We start from the raw sequence: 6,700 nt of genomic DNA, 5'->3' as shown, positions 1-6,700 counted from the left end.
TAACGTAGTACGTTATATCGTAATACTACATGACGTCATACGTTATAACGTAACACAACATAAGGTCATACGTTATAAAGTATCACTATATAACGTATTACGTTATATCGTAATAATACATAACGTAATACGTTATAACGTAATACTACACGACGTCATACGTTATAACGTAACACTACATAACGCCATACGTTATAAAGTAACACAATATAACGTTATTCGTAGTAAAGTAATACCACATGACGTCATACGTTATAACGCAATACTCCATAACATAATACGTTATAACGTAATACTGCGTAACGTCATACGTTAAAACGCAAAACTACATGACGTCATACGTTATAACCTAATACATCATAACGTATTACGTTATATCGTAATAATACATAACGTCATACGTTATAACGTAATACTACACGACGTCATACGTTATAACGTAACACTACATAACGCCATACGTTATAAAGTAACACAATATAACGTTATTCGCAGTAAAGTAATACCACATGACGTCATACGTTATAACGTAATACTCCATAACATCATACGTTATAACGTAATACTGCGTAACGTCATACGTTATAACGTAACACGACATAACGTTGTGCGTTATATCGTTATTCTATATAACGTTGTACGCTATATCGTAATAATACATAACGTCATACGTTATAACGTAATACTCCATAACATCATACGTTATAACGTAAAACTGCGTAACGTCATACGTTATAACGCAAAACTACATGACATGATACGTTATAACGTAATACGACATAACGTTGTGCGTTATATCGCAATTCTATATAACGTAGTACGCTATATCGTAATAATACATAACGTCATACGTTATAACGTAATACTACATGACGTCATACGTTATAACGTAATACTGCGTAACGTCATACGTTATAACGCAAAACTACATGACATGATACGTTATAACGTAATACGACATAACGTTGTGCGTTATATCGTAATTCTATATAACGTAGTACGTTATATCGTAATACTACATGACGTCATACGTTATAACGTAACACAACATAAGGTCATACGTTATAAAGTATCACTATATAACGTTATTCGCAGTAAAGTAATACCACATGACGTCATACGTTATAACGTAATACTCCATAACATCATACGTTATAACGTAATGCTACATGACGTCATACGTTATAACGTAATACAACATAACGTCATACTTCATTAAGTAAGACTATATAACGTTATACGGAATAGCGTAATATTTCATACCGTCATACGTTATGACGTAATACTACATGACGTCATACGTCATAAAGTAACACAATATAACGTTATTCGCAGTAAAGTAATACCACATGACGTCATACGTTATAACGTAATACTCCATAACATCATACGTTATAACGTAATGCTACATGACGTCATACGTTATAACGTAATACAACATAACGTCATACTTCATAAGGTAACACTATATAACGTTATACCGAATAACGTAATATATCACGCCGTCATACGTTATGACGTAATACTACATGACGTCATACGTCATAAAGTAACACAATATTACGATATTCGTGATAACGTAATACCACATGACCTCATACGTTATAACGTAATACTCCATAACGTCATACTTTATAACGTAATACTACATTACATGATACGTTATAACGTAATACGACATAACGTTGTGCGTTATATCGTAATTCTATATAACGTTGTACGTTATATCGTAATAATACATAACGTCATACGTTATATCGTAATAATACATAACGTCATACGTTATAACGTAACACTACATAACGTCATACGTTATAAAGTAACACAATACAACGTTACTCGCAATACCGTAATGCTACATAACGTCATACATTATAAAGTAATACTACATCACGTCATACTACATAAGTCATACTACATAAAGTAACACAATATAATGTTATTCGTAATAAAGCAATACCACATGAAGTCATACGTTATAACATAATACTCCATAACATCATACGTTATAACGTAATACTGCGTAACGTCATACGTTATAACTCAAAACTACATGACGTCATACGTTATAACCCAATACTGCATAACGTATTACGTTATATCGTAATACTCCATAACGTCATACGTTATAACGTAATACTACATGACATGATACGTTATAACCTAATACGACATAACGTTGTGCGTTATATCGTAATTCTATGCAACGTTGTACGTTATATCGTAATACTACATGACGTGATATGTTATAACGTAATACTACATGACGTCATACGTCATAAAGTAATACTACATGACGTCATACGTCATAAAGTAACACAATATTACGATATTCGTGATAACGTAATACAACATGACCTCATACGTTATAACGTAATACGACATAACGTTGTGCGTTATATCGCAATTCTATATAACGTAGTACGCTATATCGTAATAATACATAACGTCATACGTTATAACGTAATACTACATGACGTCATACGTTATAACGTAATACTGCGTAACGTCATACGTTATAACGCAAAACTACATGACATGATACGTTATAACGTAATACGACATAACGTTGTGCGTTATATCGTAATTCTATATAACGTAGTACGTTATATCGTAATACTACATGACGTCATACGTTATAACGTAACACAACATAAGGTAATACGTTATAAAGTATCACTATATAACGTTATTCGTAATAACGTAATACTACATAACGTAATAAGTTATATCCTAATACTACATGACGGCATACGTTATAACGTAATACAACATAACGTCATACTTCATTAAGTAAGACTATATAACGTTATACGGAATAGCGTAATATTTCATACCGTCATACGTTATGACGTAATACTACATGACGTCATACGTCATAAAGTAACACAATATAACGTTATTCGCAGTAAAGTAATACCACATGACGTCATACGTTATAACGTAATACTCCATAACATCATACGTTATAACGTAATGCTACATGACGTCATACGTTATAACGTAATACAACATAACGTCATACTTCATAAGGTAACACTATATAACGTTATACCGAATAACGTAATATATCACACCGTCATACGTTATGACGTAATACTACATGACGTCATACGTCATAAAGTAACACAATATTACGATATTCGTGATAACGTAATACAACATGACCTCATACGTTATAACGTAATACTCCATAACGTCATACTTTATAACGTAATACTACATTACATGATACGTTATAACGTAATACGACATAACGTTGTGCGTTATATCGTAATTCTCTATAACGTTGTACGTTATATCGTAATAATACATAACGTCATACGTTATATCGTAATAATACATAACGTCATACCTTATAACGTAACACTACATAACGTCATACGTTATAAAGTAACACAATACAACGTTACTCGCAATACCGTAATGCTACATAACGTCATACATTATAAAGTAATACTACATCACGTCATACTACATAAGTCATACTACATAAAGTAACACAATATAATGTTATTCGTAATAAAGCAATACCACATGAAGTCATACGTTATAACATAATACTCCATAACATCATACGTTATAACGTAATACTGCGTAACGTCATACGTTATAACTCAAAACTACATGACGTCATACGTTATAACCCAATACTGCATAACGTATTACGTTATATCGTAATACTCCATAACGTCATACGTTATAACGTAATACTACATGACGTCATATGTTATAACGTAATACTACATGACGTCATACGTCATAAAGTAATACTACATGACGTCATACGTCATAAAGTAACACAATATTACGATATTCGTGATAACGTAATACAACATGACCTCATACGTTATAACGTAATACGACATAACGTTGTGCGGTATATCGTAATTCTATATAACGTTGTACGCTATATCGTAATAATACATAACGTCATACGTTATAACGTAATACTCCATAACATCATACGTTATAACGTAATACTGCGTAACGTCATACGTTATAACGCAAAACTACATGACATGATACGTTATAAGGTAATACGACATAACGTTGTGCGTTATATCGTAATTCTATATAACGTAGTACGTTATATCGTAATACTACATGACGTCATACGTTATAACGTAACACAACATAAGGTCATACGTTATAAAGTATCACTATATAACGTTATTCGTAATAACGTAATACTACATAACGTAATAAGTTATATCCTAATGCTACATGACGTCATACGTTATAACGTAATACAACATAACGTCATACTTCATAAAGTAACACTATATAACGTTGTACGGAATAACGTTATATTACATACCGTCATACGTTGTAACGTAATACTACATGACGTCGTACGTCATAAAGTAACACAATAAAACGTTATTCGCAATAACGTAATACCACATGACGTCATACGTTATATCGTAATACTACATATCGCCATACGTTATAACGTACTACTACATGACGTCATACGTTATAAAGTATCACAATGTAACGATATTCGTAATAACGTAATACTACATGACGTCATATGTTATAACGCAACACAACATAAGGTCATACGTTATAAAGTATCACTATATAATGTTATTCGTAATAACGTAATACTACATAACGTAATAAGTTATATCCTAATACTACATGACGGCATACGTTATAACGTAATACAACATAACGTCATACTTCATTAAGTAAGACTATATAACGTTATACGGAATAGCGTAATATTTCATACCGTCACACGTTATGACGTAATACTACATGACGTCATACGTCATAAAGTAGCACAATATACCGTTATTAGCAATAACGTAATACCACATGACGTCATACGTTATATAGTAATACTACATAACGCCATACGTTATAACGTAATGCTACATGACGTCATACGTTATAAAGTAATGCTACATGACGTCATACGTTATAACCTAATACTGCATAGCGTCATACGTTATATCGTAAAAATGCATAACGTCATACGTTATAGCCTAATACTGCATACCGTCATACGTTATAACGTAATACTAGATGACATCATACGATATAAAGTAACACAATATAACGTTATTCGTAATAACGTAATACCACATGACGTCATACGTTATATCGTAATACTACATAACGCCATACGTTATAACGTAATACTACATGACGTCATACGATATAAAGTAACACAATATAACGTTATTCGTAATAACGTAATACTACATGACATGATACGTTATAACCTAATACGACATAACGTTGTGCGTTATATCGTAATTCTATGCAACGTTGTACGTTATATCGTAATACTACATGACGTCATATGTTATAACGTAGTACTACATGACGTCATACGTCATAAAGTAATACTACATGACGTCATACGTCATAAAGTAACACAATATTACGATATTCGTGATAACGTAATACCACATGACCTCATACGTTATAACGTAATACTCCATAACGTCATACTTTATAACGTAATACTACATTACATGATACGTTATAACGTAATACGACATAACGTTGTGCGTTATATCGTAATTCTATATAACGTAGTACGTTATATCGTAATAATACATAACGTCATACGTTATATCGTAATAATACATAACGTCATACGTTATAACGTAACACTACATAACGTCATACGTTATAAAGTAACACAATACAACGTTACTCGTAATACCGTAATGCTACATAACGTCATACATTATAAAGTAATACTACATCACGTCATACTACATAAGTCATACTACATAAAGTAACACAATATAATGTTATTCGTAATAAAGCAATACCACATGACGTCATACGTTATAACGTAATACTCCATAACATCATACGTTATAACGTAATACTGCGTAACGTCATACGTTATAACTCAAAACTACATGACGTCATACGTTATAACCCAATACTGCATAACGTATTACGTTATATCGTAATACTCCATAACGTCATAAGTTATAACGTAATACTACATGACATGATACGTTATAACCTAATACGACATAACGTTGTGCGTTATATCGTAATTCTATGCAACGTTGTACGTTATATCGTAATACTACATGACGTCATATGTTATAACGTAATACTACATGACGTCATACGTCATAAAGTAATACTACATGACGTCATACGTCATAAAGTAACACAATATTACAATATTCGTGATAACGTAATACAACATGACCTCATACGTTATAACGTAATACTCCATAACATCATACGTTATAACGTAATACTGCGTAACGTCATACGTTATAACGCAAAACTACATGACATGATACGTTATAACGTAATACGACATAACGTTGTGCGTTATATCGTAATTCTATATAACGTAGTACGTTATATCGTAATACTACATGACGTCATACGTTATAACGTAACACAACATAAGGTCATACGTTATAAAGTATCACTATATAACGTTATTCGTAATAAAGTAATACTACATAACGTAATAAGTTATATCCTAATGCTACATGACGTCATGCGTTATAACGTAATACAACATAACGTCATACTTCATAAAGTAACACTATGTAACGTTGTACGGAATAACGTAATATTACATACCGTCATACGTTGTAACGTAATACTACATGACGTCATACGTCATAAAGTAACACAATAAAACGTTATTCGCAATAACGTAATACCACATGACATCATACGTTATATCGTAATACTA

Source organism: Bombus terrestris, unplaced genomic scaffold (genome assembly GCF_910591885.1).
Source record: "Bombus terrestris unplaced genomic scaffold, iyBomTerr1.2, whole genome shotgun sequence".
NCBI lineage: Eukaryota > Metazoa > Arthropoda > Insecta > Hymenoptera > Apidae > Bombus > Bombus terrestris.
The sequence above is the reverse complement of the archived record's forward strand: the minus strand, read 5'-3'. Positions refer to the sequence as shown.